We start from the raw sequence: 15,769 nt of genomic DNA, 5'->3' as shown, positions 1-15,769 counted from the left end.
ATGATTGATACACGTACTTCCTCAATCAAGATCTATTACTTCAAAGATGCCTCGCTTGCCTACTGGCCTAGGGGATTCAATTGTGTACAAAAATTTCTTCTTTTGAGTACAAAATAGCGTCTTCACGGTCCGGCCATCTCCAATTCTTTTTGATCCTCTCCATAGTGCTGACGATGTACCCCTCAGGTTTGACTTCCGTCACTCTTTTTGGGAAAAGTTGTCCTTCGAAGTTTACTACGACAAAGTCATCCCCCTTGAAGGTGCTTTCTCCGGAAACCATACCGCGGACCCTCGGGACGTTGCTAGTATTTGGAACCACGGAAGTGGTAGGAGTGTCCGTTTCCGATAGGTTGTCAAGACTTCCGGAGAGTACCTCGGAATCACTTGTATCTCCTTCCGACCACTTTTTGTTGTCTCCATGCTGACCATCTGAAGACGATTCGCTGTCACTGCTTTCTGCTGCGCGGTCGTCCTCAAGAGAAGACCTCTTCCTAGGTCGTCCAGCTCTGATGCCGGAGGAAGAGCTGCCCTTCTTTCCGGTTGTCGGTTTTCCCGTCCTACTGGCTTCTTTGTTGGCGTGTCACAAAGTTACCCCGTGAAGTATCAACATTTCAGTTTCCTTTCTACAACCTTAAACAAACAGGACTTGATTAAATTTATATGACAGTTTATTTTAGCCTAGATATTAGCAATCAGAAGTGCATAGCTGTTTTCGCTGGTTTTCTTGTGCGGACGGGTCGAGCACACAAAGTTTAAGGTGCTTCACCAGATGGGCGCTAAAACACGATTCAACCTGTCGACGTCTAGGTGGCTCCGGAGCGCGCGAACTTCGGCCGGCTGCCGGTAGGTGGCACGGCATATCAGGCTGAGTTGACAGTTGACAGCCGTGTGGTGCGGACGCGTGTTCCATCGCTCCTCCGATTGCACGTGGCTACCGGAAACGGACGGACTGGCGACAGCGGGAGCTTCCGAAGCGTCAAATAGATGAGTTCTTTCTTTTATCACCTTATTTCTTTTTCAGCTAGTTAGGTTAGGTGCAGCCTAAAGAATAGATTTTAGCTCTTGGTCCTAGCGGCCTGGTTTTTCGTGCCGGCAGCTAGGTTTTCTTGGCGTTCATTGTTTAGCTATCTTGTTTAGATAAATATTTTTCTTTCTAGGCTATTGGCATTCGCAGATTTGGTTTTTAACGCGTGTTTGCTAGTCGTTTCTTGTGTCTTCTTTTGGCAATTTGTATATTCTAAGAATTTGTAACAGTTATAGTTCAGTCGATGAGCACTTAAGATGTGCAATCAAAAGAAGGTAAAGTGTACTCAGTGTGAGGCGCAGGTTAATCTCAAAGAAACGCGTTTTGATTCTGTAGGTGAAGCGGAAGGCAGCGACTTTTTGTGTCAATGTTGCGTACTGAATGCACGACTAGATAGATTTGATCAAGAAAGGGGCAGTTTAGTGTCTCGTGTGGAGGATTTAGAAAATGAAGTACATTTGCTAAGGACGGAAAATCAGAAACTGCTTGGACAGCTTACTCAGATTTAAAAGAAAGGGGCCGACTTTGTCCTTGGAACCAACAAGGACGAACATTCCAATGCGGGCCACGTGGCTGGGTCCAGCACTGGCATGGAAGGCATAAGCAAAGTAGGTCAGGCGGATCCTAACCGTCAGAGTTATTTAGAAGCTGCTAAGACGCCGGAAAAAAAGGAAGAAGTAAGGAAGAATGAAAATCCCAGAGATAAGGACACAGATAACCGAAAGCAGGAGCCAACAGTTGGGAGAGGGAGAGAGAAGGCCCAGGTGCTCATCGCCGGAGATTCTAACATGAACAGGTGCAAGCGAGATATCTTGGAACGTGTAAGGGGCGATAAGAGAGTGTTGGTTGGAGCCTTCCCAGGGAGAACAATGAGGGCTGTACTAAAAGAGAGTAAAAATAGGCTGTTGAAGGATTCCGCAGAGCGCAGTATGGTAATAGTAGCCGCGGGTCTAAACGATGTCCTAAATGGTGACGCTGCAGGAGTGGTGGTAAGTTTAGCTAAGGGAGTTGATGAGATCAGGGAGATAGCACAGCAGACGCAGATAGTTGTATGCACAGTACCAGAGGCGCTAGGATTGAACGGAAAGATGGAAAAAGACGTGGTGACAGTTAATCAGGACATAAGAAAATTAAGCCTGGAGAAGCGTTTCGAAGTGGTTGAGGTAAACAGGGAGGTACATAAAGCAGGTTTTGGTAGGGCTTTTCAGCGAGATGGCATTCATTTTAACAGAAGGGTGGGAGCAGAGATCGGCTGGCGCCTGGCGGGCAGGGCTGTAGCTTTTTTAGGGGGTCCGCGAGGACTCCGTGCACAGAGGTAGTTAGAAGTGAAGCAGAAGAAAGTGTAATAATGGAGGCTGAGCCCCCAAAAATGGCAAAGAGTAGGTCGAGAAAGAAAAGTACAAAAAAGAAATTTAACACTAGGATCAGCTACATAAACATGCAAGGAGCTAGAAAAAGAGCGAAATGGCTAGAAATAAAACAGCAGTTGAAGGATGACAAAATAGGTGTGTACGCTCTTTGCGAGACTCATCTCAGGGATCTAGAAGATCCGCCGTTTATAGAAAGCTACGTCTGGGAAGGGTGCAACAGAACGAGAACGGAAAAAAAGGGTGGAGGGGTAGGTATGTTGATACACCAGGGAACAAATTTGCAAAGAATTAAATCATCTTGTAAAGAACATATCTGGGTTTCAGGAACAATTGCCGGCATAAAGACATGGCTAGGGGTAGTTTATTTCGGAACAGGACATCAATGCAGGCAAGAAAACAGGGATCTTGTTGAATGTCTCAGTGACGATATAAGCCAGTTTGGAAACGGGGCCAATATTATTTTACTGGGGGACATGAACGGCCACATCGACGATCTGGATGGATACACGGATTGTAACGGGAAGCTAATGCTAGATTTCTGCGAGCGACACGATCTAGTTATAGTAAATAGAGAAACAAAATGTGAAGGCCAAATCACGTGGGAATTCCGCAACAGGCAGACGACCATTGACTATTGTCTAATGTCGCAGGAAATTTATAGCAAGGTCACAAATATGGAAATAGACGAAGAAGGGGAGTGTAGTCTGGGAAGTGATCATAAACGTATTAGTCTGCAGATGAGGCCCTTGATGAAAAGAGAAATGGAACTTAGACAAAACGTAAACGCAAAATTAAACGACGATCAAATAGCGCAGATAGCAGCAGACATAGAGGAAGCAGCAGAGAAAAGCCACATGGAAGACTGGGATTATGGACAGGTAGAACTACTCATAAGGAGTAAAATTCAGGAGGTTAAAGTAGCAAACCGCTGGAATGGAAAGAGGAAGCCACGGAGCTGGTGGAATAAGGAAATCAGGGAAGCTATTGAACAACGACGGGCTGCTTCAAGGGAACACCGAATGGCAAAGAAAGCACAGGCTTCTCAGGAGGAAATCGACCAAAAATGGGAATCATATCGACAAAAGAAACTTCAAGTGCAGGCTCTCGTCCAAAGTAAAATAAGACAGTCCACCGATCGCTGGATGGCTGATATACACGATGCCTCTAGAGGCGGAGCAAGAAAATTCTGGAACCATATAAGCTGGCTAGGGAAGAAGAATCAAAGAAAGCAATATCGGATTCAAGATAACGAGGGAAATTGTTTAAAGGGAGACAACGCACTGAACTACATTACATCAGTTATAGCCGAGTCATTTAAGAACGACGATAGGGTAATCTCCGCAAATCAGGAAGCAACACAAGGTAGCAGAATACAAAACACCTTAGAACTGAACAATCTAAACTGGAAAAAGGCAGAAAAAAATATTCCTAAAAACACATCTACAGGAATAGATGGAATTCCGATCAAGCTGATTAATGAACTCGGTCCAAAAAGTAAGGAAACGTTGTTAAAAGCTTTGGAAACAGTCATAGCGAATAAGCAAATTCCGGACAGCTGGCGGCAGAGTAAAATGAATTTGATTTATAAAGGGAAAGGAGAAAGGATGCACATAAAATCCTACATGCCGATTACCATAACATCTGTAATGTACAGGTTAGCCATGCAGGCGGTGAAATAAAGGTGCGATCATGGGTTGAAAGTAACAAGATACTCGGAGAACTTCAGAGCGGCTTTAGAAATGGTAGGCGCTTAGATGATTGCCTGTTCGTGCTTACCCAATGCATCGAAATATCTAGAGTGGAAAATAGACCTTTGTATTTGGCCTTCCTGGACATAAACGGGGCGTACGACAACGTAAGCAGGGAACTCCTGTGGAACATATTAAAAGAAGAAGGTAGCGGTTATGAGATAATAGAGTTCCTACAGGAAATATACCGGGATAACAAGGTAGAAATTACGTGGGAAGGGATAAGAAGTACTTAGGATGTCAAAGTATGCAAAGGATTAAGACAAGGCTGTCCTCTATCACCGGTGCTGTTCATGCTTTATATGACAAACCTGGAACGGAGGATACAAGACAGTAACCTAGGTTTTAACCTGTCATACAGATTAGGTGGAAAGGCGGTAGAGCAGCGCCTCCCCGATTTGATGTATGCAGACGATATTGTGCTGCTAGCTGAGAGTCTGGAAGAATTGCAAACTCTAGTTAAGTATTGCGGAGACGAAGGGGACGCTCTAGGCTTCACTTTCAGCGCAGTTAAGTCGGGTCTGATGATTTTCAACGGCTCAACTGATCAGGGTCTTAAAATTCAAGGCCTTGAAATACCTAGAGTAGCAGAATATAAATATTTGGGGGTATGGGTAAACGAAGGATTGGCATACATTGGAAAGCATGAGCAATCACTTAAGGCCAAAGGCGAAGGAATGCCGGGATAATGAAGCATAAGGCATTGTGGGGATACAATAGGTATGAGGTATTGAGGGGTATTTGGAAAGGAATTATGGTGCCCGGACTTACTTTCGGAAATGCGGTTTTGTGCCTAAAATCAGAGGTACAGTCGACATTAGAGACAAATCAGAGATCCGTTGGACGATTAGCACTAGGTGCCCACGGCAAAACTACAAATGAGGCGGTACAGGGAGATATGGGCTGGGCATCTTTCGAAGTACGGGAAGCTCACAGTAAAATATTATATGAGGAACGCCTGAGGAAATTGGACAGTAACAGATGGGCAGCTAAGGTATTTAAATACCTGTACCTAAAAAGCGTTGACTCACAATGGAGGAAAAAAAAGAACTAGGAAACTAACTAGTAAGTATGCTAGTAACAAGGACGGAGAAATAAAGAGCATTAAGCAACAGGTGAAAAACACAGAAGGTAAAAATTGGATAAATTCGATGAAAAAAAAACAGAGTGTGGAATTATACCGAAAGTGGAAAATGCAGATCAGGAAGGAGGATTTCTTTGATAACTCAAGAGGCAGTGCCCTACTTTTTGAAGCTAGATCAGGGTGCCTTAGAACACGCAGCTACAAAAAGAAGTTTAACAATGGAGATGACGCATGTGCTGTATGTGGAAACTCCAGTGAAACAATTGACCATATTATACTCGAATGTAATGGTATCCATCCGAAAGTTGATGCAGGCGCGATCACAGTTCCTGAAGCTCTGGGGTTTAGAGATAACAGTGGCCGGGTGAATAAACCGGCGGTGGAAACTAGCAAAAAACGACTGGAAGATTGGTGGCTTAAAAGCAGAGAAGTGACACAATGTTAGTAATGTAGGAGCAAAATTTAATAAATAGAATGATGGTTTAGTTAACCATTCTAAATCAATAATTAAGATATATGGAGAAAAATGAGCATGATAGCTACTGCTACCACCCCGTTTCAAAGGGGACGCTCCTATATTCCATCCATCCATCCATCCATCCATCCATCCATCCATCCATCCATCCATCCATCCATCCATCCATCCATCCATCCATCCATCCATCCATCCATCCATCCAGCTTGTTGAGTGGCTCGTAGCTTTTCGGTGGCGCCTGGTCGTGGCGCGAGATGTAAAATACAGAAAACCGAGCGCGTGTCACAAAGTAACCTCATTTTACGGTATATATATATATATATATATATATATATACACATACATATATATAAAAAGGCATTAGGAAGCAATGGCTGTCAAGAATTCTTCAATTGGTAGCGAGCGGACGTGTCCAGGTAGCGAATTCCAGAGTTCAATGGTCAGAGGAAAGAAGCTATGTTTGAATGTCTCAGTGCGGGAAAAGAAAGGGATGAGATTTAGGCTATGGGAGCTTCTAGTTATGGAAGGCTTGCTAATGTTCAAATAATCATTTAGTGATGGAAGGCGCTGAGAGTTAACCAGTATGTGCAAAAACTTCAAACATTCTATTTGACGGCGAGATGATAGGGCTGTGAGACCAAAATCTGTATTATGGGAAGAAGGGGAAAAATCGCGGCCGTAGTTGTGAAAGATGAAGCGTACTGATTTCTTTTTAACTGATTCGAATTTTTTGATATCGGATTTCTTATAAGGGTTCCATACAATACAGGCAAAATCAAGAATGGGGCGGATAAGTGTTTTATATGTGAGCAGTTTGGTATCCTTTGGGGCTTTACGCAGTGTACGATGGAGGTATCCGAGACGTTTAAAAGCTTTGTTACATATGATGTCAATGTGTTTAGACCATGAGATGTCATGAGAGAAATGAAGGCCGAGGTATTCATATTCGGTGACTCGTTCTAAATCCTGACCGTGAAAACTGTAGGTGAAATGTGAAGGAGATGGGCGTCTAGAAAAGGACATGGAAACAGTTTTAGAGAAATTAATATTCATTTGCCATTCCTTGCACCATATACAAAAATTAGAAAATGAGTCGTTAAGTATTTCATGGTCAAGTGGTGTATTAATCTCGTTATATAAGACGCAGTCATCAGCGTAAAGACGAATGTTTACAGATACACAACATGGCAGGTCGTTAATATATATTAAGAAAAGAAGCGGGCCTAAAACGGAACCTTGCGGAACGCCGGATGAAACACTAACAGGAGTGGAAATAGATGAATTAAAGTATACAGACTGCAGAATAACGGCCTGGGGGGCGAGTTGGTGCATGATGGAATTGAACGGCGGCGCAACACGGAAACGGACACAGACAAGAAGGGGACACCACATGCGCACGTGGTGTCCCCTTCTTGTCTGTGTCCGTTTCCGTGTTGCGCCGCCGTTCAATTCCATCTATACAGACTGCGAACGGTGATTTAAGAAACTGGATATGCAACCAACCAGGGAAGGGTTTTTTAGAACAGAGTTAAGTTTGTGTAGGAGTTTAGGGTGTGGGACAGTGTCGAAAGCTTTGGATAAATCAACAAAATTGCTGTCGACCTGTCTATCTAGATCTAATGACTGAAAAATGTCGTGCGCAAATTCAATTAGTTGGGTAGTGGTGCTCAGGCCTTGACGGAAACCATGCTGGTAAATGTTTAGGATGTTGTGCGTTTCAAGAAATTCAATGATATGTTTGTAAATAACATGTTCGAGTAAATTGCATGAATGGGCTGTTAAGGAGATAGGTCTGTAGTTCTGCAGTAGTTGAGTACTACCGGATTTGAACAATGGAATGACCTTGGCAAGCTTCCAGGAGTGGGGAACAGTGCTGGTGGATAATGATTTACTGAAGATTGTGGTAAGATATCGGCTTGTCCAAAGTGAGTAGCGCACAAGGAAGGAGTTAGGTATGTCATCTGAGCCACAGCTCTTTTTAGTATCTAATTGGAGGATCATATTGAGAACACCTGTACCAGAGACGACGACATCTTCGACGGGAGGGTAAGAGTTACAGCTAAAAGAAGGAACGATAGAGTTGTCCAGTGTGAATACAGAATGAAAATAGGAATTGAAAGCAGAAGCAATTGTCAGTGAATCTGAAACAGGAACGCCGTTAACTATAAAACTGTTGCAAGTACTGTTACTGGGTAGTATCGATTTTCAGGATTTGCGAGGGTTCGTTTTCATTAATTAACGGAATAGTAAAATTCCTTGGCAGACTTTAACCTGACGCGTAGCTCCTCCTTGGCATCATTGAACTCTGCAATTTTGACAGGATTGCCATTTCTTTTCGACTTACGCAATCTTGCAACACGACGCGATAAATGCAGTAGGTTTCTTGTTATCCATGGCAAATCTCTATTTTTCTTTTTTTTTTTGTTTTCAGCGGAACAAAGTGATTAATACATGTTTTAACAATATGTTCAAAAAACCCCACAACAGCATGAACACCACTGGTCAGAGATAATTCTTCAAACATTTCAAAGGATTCACTTACTGTGTCAATTATAGCAACATCATTGGCCTGGTTGAAATCACGAAAACTGCTGTACTCGAACTGGGCTCTGGGAACAGTGCAGCTGATTGAGAATAATACAGCCTTATGGTCCGATATGCCGTCAGTAACACAGCACTGAAAACCATTCACGAATAGATTAGAGCTGAGAAAAACTAGATCCAGGACTGCCGCTTGAACAATTTGTTTGAGGCCAAGTGATAAGGAAAGGTGTAACAATTTTCTTGACAAAGAGACATCATGGCCGGTATTGCTAAGAGAAGGCCAGTGAATACCTGGCACATTAAAATCTCCCATAAGTATTATATTTGTCGGATTCAAATCATGCAAAAGTTTACTTAGAAGAAATATTTGGTTATCATCAGAGCCAGGAGGCCGATAAAACACTCCAATTAATGTGAATGTGTTTTCCAAATAAACTTTACACAAAAGCAATTCAGTTTCACATGGAGATTCAAGGACAGAAATCTTCAAATGTGACTGTATTGTAAGGGGTTTATTGGAGCACCAAGACCGCAAGCAACGTCCGCAAACCAAAGCGACGGGGGTAGCGTTCGAATCAACAGTGCAGTGCCAACAAGGCTCCGGCTCCACTTCGTCTACCTCTTCGGGTTGGCGCGCGAGCTGATGGCGATCGGGATTACTACAATACCCCCCGGCGGAAAAGGAGCCATCCTGGCGACTCATGGTGAGGTAAGGGTAGGGGGATCATAATACGGCTTGAGGCGGTCGACATGTACAGTTTCTCGGCCGCGGCGGCGATGATCTGGAGATGGGTTCAAGGGCTCTACTACGTAATTGACGGGATAAGATTGTTCGAGAATGCGGTAAGGTCCAAGATAGCGCGATAGGAGTTTGGATGAGAGGCCGGGTGCAGAGGAAGGCACCCAGAGCCAAACGAGGGCACCTGAGGGATATGAAGGCGCTGGATTTGTAGGGTCCCGGTTATGCTTTTGTTAAGCCTGGTTCTCCGTTGTGAAGGAGCGCGCCAATTGTCGGCATTCTTCGGCAAATGTGTGCGCTTCAGACAGTAGAGTGGTCTCTGAAGCGTCGGGGTGGTAGGGCAGGATGGTATCCATGGTGGACGTGGGTTCACGACCATATAAAAGAAAGAAGGGGGAGAACCCAGTCGTAGTCTGCGTAGCCGTATTGTAGGCGTACGTTACGAAAGGCAGCACTTGGTCCCAATTAGAGTGAGCGCTATCAACATGTCACTAAGAGTGCGATTAAATCGCTCAGTCATGCCGTTCGTTTGGGGGTGATACGCTGTGGTGCTCCGGTGAATGATCTGGCACTGTTTGAGGAGGGCTTCGACAGTGTCGGAAAGAAACTCACGTCCGCGGTCACTGATCAATTCTTTCGGTGCGCCGTGACGAAGAACGAGGCGATGCAGAATGAACGAAGCAACATCCCGTGCGGTGGCAGACTGCAAGGCCGATGTTTCCACGTAACGGGTTAGGTGGTCAACGGCTACGATGACCCAGCGGTTGTTAGCCGACGTGATCGGAAGCGGGCCATACAGATCGATACCGACACGGTCAAAAGGGCGGCTGGGGCAATGCAATGGCTGCAACGGAGCGGCTGGCTTAGGGGATGGGTTCTTGCGACGTTGGCAGGCGGTACAGGATCGGATGTACTGACGAATGAAGCGGTACATGCCGCGCCAGTAATATCTCATACGCAGTCGAGAATAGGTTTTCATGACACCTGCATGGCCGCATTGGGGATCTGCGTGGAAAGAGGCGCAGATTTCAGCGCGGAGATGTCGCGGAATCACGAGAAGCCACTTTCGCCCTGTAGGATGGTAATTGCGGCGGTATAAAAGTCCATCACGAGTGGCGAAGTGGTGGGCCTGATGACGAAGTGCACGTGACGGAGACAGCTATGCGAGCGTAGACAGGAATGTTAAGAGGGAGGATATCCATGGATCCTTCTGCTGCTCAGATTTCATGTTGGTAAGGTTGAGCGGCGACATATCGTAGGCACAAACGAAGCCAGCCGTCGAGTCGTTAGGAAGCGGTGAACGGGAAAGGGCATCAGCATCGGTGTGCTTGCGTCCAGATCGATAGATGACGTGGATATCGTACTCCTGAAGACGTAACGCCCAGCGGGCGAGGCGGCCGGAGGGGTCTTTGAGGGAGGATAGCCAACAGAGCGCGTGGTGGTCGGTAACAACGTAGAATGGGCGACCGTAAATATAAGGACGAAACTTGGTAATGGCCCATATGATGGCCAGACACTCCTTTTCGGTCGCAGAATAGTTCGATTCCGCTTTCGTGAGGGTAAGACTAGCGTACGCGACGACATACTCGGAATATCCAGGTTTCCGTTGAGCAAGAACAGCGCCCAGACCTACGCCGCTTGCATCAGTGTGTATTTCGGTCGAGCAGGCAGGGTCAAAATGGCGGCGTATAGGGGGAGAGACCAGTAGACGGCGTAGTGTACTGAACGCAGCATCACAGGCTGGTGACCAAGAGGAGAGGTTCGGGCCTCCGGCGAGAAGTTGCGTTAAAGCGGCGATGATACTGGCGAAGTTGCGGATAAAACGGCGGAAATACGAACATAGACCGATAAAACTTCGAAGTTCTTTCAAGGTTGTGGGCTTGGGGAAGTCTGCGACGGCACGAAGTTAGGTAGGATCCGGTAGAATGCCATTCTTGGATATGACATGACCAAGTATTGTGAGCTTGGTAGCGGCAAAGTGACATTTCTTCAAGTTGAGCTGTAGGCCGGCTTCAGTAAGGCACGTAAGAACATGCTGAAGGCGCAGAAGGTGGGAAGGGAAATCTTTCGAGAAAGCGACAATGTCATCTAGATAACAAAGACACGTTTCCCATTTGAGCCCACTGAGAATGTTATCCATCATACTCTCGAAGGTGGCGGGGGCATTGCACAGTCCGAACGGCATCACATTGAATTCATACAAGCCATCGGGAGTGATGAAGGCTGTTTTCGGACGGTCAGCTGAAGCCATCGGTACTTGCCAATAGCCAGAGCGCAAATCTAGCGACGAAAAGAACTCCGCTCCTTGCAAACAATCTAGCGCGTCATCAATTCGTGGTAGTGGGTAAACATCTTTGCGGGTTATCTTATTCAGACGCCGGTAGTCCACACAGAAGCGGATCGTGCCATCTTTCTTCGTCACCAACACGACGGGGGAGGCCCAAGGGCTATGAGATGGTCGTATGATGCCCCGTTGAAGCATATCGGCGACATTGTCACGAATGACGCGGCCCTCAGTGGGCGACACGCGATATGGTCGCTGCCGCAGGGGAGCATGAGGACCAATGTCGATTGCATGAGAAACGGTCAAGGCGCGGCCCAAGGAAGGCTGGGACACGTCAAAAGATGCACTGAAGCGCTGAAGGAGGGCGACTATTTGGTCCCGTTGGGCGGTCGGAAGGTCGGTCGCGATAGCTCGATGAAGGGCGTCGACAGGAAGCTCATCACTCGAAACAGCACAAAACGTCAGGGTAGCGACGTGAGGAAAAACTTCAGGTTCGGAGAACATGTAAGTGCGATAAGGGTCCAGCTCTTCAATGTAGCCGAGGCACTCCCCGCGAAGAACAGCCGTTGGGCAGGGAAAAGGGTTGGAAGCATAGATGACACAGCTGCCATCAGAGATTGTTAGAACGGCGAAAGGTAGAAGGAGGCGGTTATGGTGGGCAGAGGCGAGTTTGGGCGTAAAGAGAACAGGACTAGGGAGGGCAGATGTCGAAATAAGGGGAACGAGAACAGAAGAAAAGGGAGGAATGTCGGTGTCTGCAGCTACAAGGAGTTTAGCAGGGCGCACAGGCGGGTCACACAGGGAAACATTACACACAGGGAAAAGCTCAACTTCAGCACGGGCACAATCAATCACAGCACTGTGAGTTGACAAGAAGTCGTAGCCGATGATGATGTCGTGGGAGCAGTCGTAAAGCACCACCATCTCGACTAGATACGTAATGTGTTTGATGCAAACTCGTACCGTACACGCTGCTACAGGGGTGATGCGCTCTGAACTGGCCGTACGAAGCGAAAAAGCAGAAAGCGGCGTCGTGACCTTGCGAATTTTGCGGCGAAGCGCATCACTAATTACGGAAACGGCAGCACCTGTATCCACCAGCGCGAGAACGGGAGAACCTTCTACGAACACTTCAATGACGTTGGCGGGAGAAGGCGGAGGACTTAACGAGTTCGTCAAACGCGCAGTTCTTGCCTCCGGAACTGCGGCATTTAGTTTTCCCCTTGCGTAGGGCCCTGTCGCCGGAGCATTGGCGAAATGGAACGTCGGCGAGGTGAAGGCGAACGGCGTGTCGAGTACTGAGCCCGAGATGGAGACGATCCAGAAGAGACGTTGCTCAGGGGCGGCTCGGGATCGTAGTGGTACTGACGGACTGTGTCCTCAGGATGAGGCGGGCGCTGACGGCAAAGGCGAGCGACGTGACCCGGGAGCCCGCAAGCATAGCAAATTGGGCGATTGTCGGCGGTTCGCCATGGGTTCGTAATACGGCGTCGCGGTCTAGGGATCTGAGACTGAGGGGCCATGAAACGAGGTGGAGCATATAATGTAGGGCCGTTCTGGTAAGACGATGTTGGAAGCGGACCGCGCGTTCCAGCGGTTACTTGCGCGTAAGTGAGTGGGGCTTGCACAGGAGCGATGGGAAGACTAGAAGGCAGCGCTTCGGCGACTTTCTCCTCGATAACTTGGCGGATAGCCGGCGAGATGGATGGCGCGTTGGCCGGCGCTAATTGCGAAGTGCAGACGGTCGGCTGAACTGGATGGAGGAGGGACAGCTGGCGTGTAACTTCTTCGCGGATGAAGTCTTGGATATTCTGCATAAATTGAGACTGTTCCACAGAAGGCGTAGCCAGTGCCAAGCCAGCAATGCCGGCAGGTGTGGCAGCCCGTCGCGTAGAAGCGCGCTGCTTTCGTAGCTCGTCAAACTTCCGGCACAGTGTTATAATGTCGGATACGGAAGTAGGGTCTCTGGCCGACATCATATAAGTACGCATCATCAGTGAGACCTTTTAGAACATGTGTGACTCTTTCGGGCTCGGGCATGGACGGATTGACGCGCTTGCAGAGGTCAACCACGTCCTCAACGTAGCTAGTAAACGTTTCTTCGGGACGTTGAAGCCGTGCATGGAGGCGTTGTTCGGCGCGGAGTTTACGTACCACAGGACGGCCGAAGACATCCGCGAAGTTTTTCTTGAAGACAGACCACGTCGGAAGATCGGCTTCGTGGTTTCGAAACCACAGATTCGCCACGTCCGTGAGGTAGAAGAGGACGTTGCTCAGTTTTATAGAATCGTCCCAGCGGTTGTAAGTGCTGACGCGCTCGAAAGAGGCCAGCCAGTCGTCAACGTCGTGGTCGTCGGTACCACTGAAGAAAGGTGGGTCACGGGGGCGTTGTGCTCCGGGACAGAAAATGGTGGCAGGAGTGGCAGGGATGGGCGCCGATGGTTGGCTGGGAGCGTCCTGCATGGTTGTGACCGAAGGCGGTAGCGTGCGGTTCCGAAGTTCCAGGGTGAAATTTGTGAGGAGGACTGGGGCGACGACCGAACCTCCACCAAGTGTAAGGGGTTTATTGGAGCACCAAGACCGCAAGCAACGTCCACAAACCAAAGCGACGGGGGTAGCGTTCGAATCAACAGTGCAGTGCCAACAAGGCTCCGGCTCCACTTCGTCTACCTCTTCGGGTTGGCGCGCGAGCTGATGGCGATCGGGATTACTACAGTATATAGAGGGCGACACCACCGCCTCTACCATTCGGTCTGTCAGCTCTCAGCAACGTGAATCCACTTAACGCAACTTCAGAGTCGTATATGCTACCATGTAAGCAAGTTTCAGTAACACCAATAATGTGAGGGGAACGAGCAGTTACCAAGGAGTTAAGGTCGGTAAATTTATTAAGCAGGCTTCTAGCGTTTAAATTTAACACACGGAGGTTATTGCTGTGATGAGGGAGTCAAGGCGAAGTGGCTACTGCATTAGTAGCAATACTTAGTGACGCATTACGGGATGCTTTTTCCAGTGAATTAGAAGAACTGTTCCAGTTATACCGAACTTTATCAATAAATACATGATCAAACCGTATTCGCACCGTGCAGCTATTGCTTCTGAAACTTTCAGTCGCTTCCCAAAGCTTTTTCCGGATATTGCGGACACGTATTGAAAAATCCTCCGATATACGGTAATCGGATTCCTTAAGCTTGTGGCCATTTTTAACACTGAAGCTTTCTCCCGAAAGTCCAGAAGCTTCATGATCACGGGACGGGGACGGTCATGTGAAGGCCTTCCAAGACGATGGCACCTCTCTATTTCAGGGCAGCTCATATTGAGTTCTTCCTCAAACCATTTTGCGATGTCAGAGAGAGACGTTCATTATTTTCATCAGAGGATTCGGGCAGACCATGCAATAATAAGTTGTTCCTACGTGCATGATTTTCCAACTCATCGTTTTTATTTGAAAGACTGTGAAGTTCGGAACTTAGACGTGCAACTTCACTGTTGAGACTGCCACTGTCAGCGGCGGGCTTTCGTAACGAGGACTCCAGAGCAGCCACACGCGACTCAATTGTCTCAAAACGTGCATTAATAGATTCATGAAAAGATTTAATTTCAGCAATATCCTGAGCTAATTTTCGCTGTCCGTTCAAAAGCTCAGCAAACATATCGGGCACCGACGGTTGACCGGTGGCGGCTTCCGAATTTGAAGGGCTCACATTACTTTGAGAGCGAGTAACCATCGCTGATGGCGGAGGACCAGGATTACTTTCAACATCCCCACTCCTCAGAAGTCTACTAATACAAGCCGCAATTTGCGAGTACAGCGAAACATAAGCAAAGTACTTGCGAGAGTGGTGTGGGCAAGGAAACAGCAGTAGAAATCGATCATCAGAGCGAATACAAGGGGCATTCTGAAGATAACATACCTGCGTAAGAAACAGGCAGCGAGTAAGCATGGTGCTCGCACTGCTGCCACCTCGCCCACTGATGAAGGAACGGTCCAGCACGCAATTTATAGGCAGGTCCTTGAACGTCCCGTGACTGGGCTTGATGAGGTATGGATGACGTAGAGTGACGGTCACTTTGCACGGATTGCATACACGTGTGGTCACAGGCAGATCAAGACTATGATCCGTAAGAGAGATAGGACAGTTCGTATAGTGGCCAGCTGATTCATCCAAGAACATCGGCGATGGCGGCGAGTGCACATGAGTTGTGACGTCAGGAGCCATGAACGAAGCATAGTCGAAGTGGCAACAAACGAGGAAGGCAATCTGCGTAAGAAACAGGCAGCGAGTAAGCATGGTGCTCGCACTGCTGCCACCTCGCCCACTCTGTTGAGCAATCTGTTGAGTAACCTTAAGGTCAGGTTCTCTATGTTTATTCTTTCTTTCCTGAAAGCATCCAACACATTCGGAACGGCTACACTCAACATTTCATTTCCGTAATTGGTCTGTGAATGAGGCACAAACCAAAATTCGGGATGCGGCGTTGAGTAATAACGACTTGTAGC

The 15,769-nt window shown here is 47.4% G+C and overlaps 1 pseudogene; it reads right to left on the bottom strand.

Annotated features, from left to right (window-relative positions):
* Positions 1 to 14,215: 14,215 nt before the first annotated feature.
* On the bottom strand, positions 14,216 to 15,560 carry LOC146177613 (uncharacterized; annotated as a pseudogene).
* Between the last annotated feature and the right edge of the window lie 209 nt (positions 15,561 to 15,769).

The sequence above is a fragment of the Amblyomma maculatum genome, chromosome 10 (genome assembly GCF_055883805.1).
Source record: "Amblyomma maculatum isolate TAMU_Amacu chromosome 10, ASM5588380v1, whole genome shotgun sequence".
Classification (NCBI taxonomy): domain Eukaryota; kingdom Metazoa; phylum Arthropoda; class Arachnida; order Ixodida; family Ixodidae; genus Amblyomma; species Amblyomma maculatum.
Note: the sequence above shows the minus strand (reverse complement) of the source record. Positions and strands in the feature narration are given on the sequence as shown.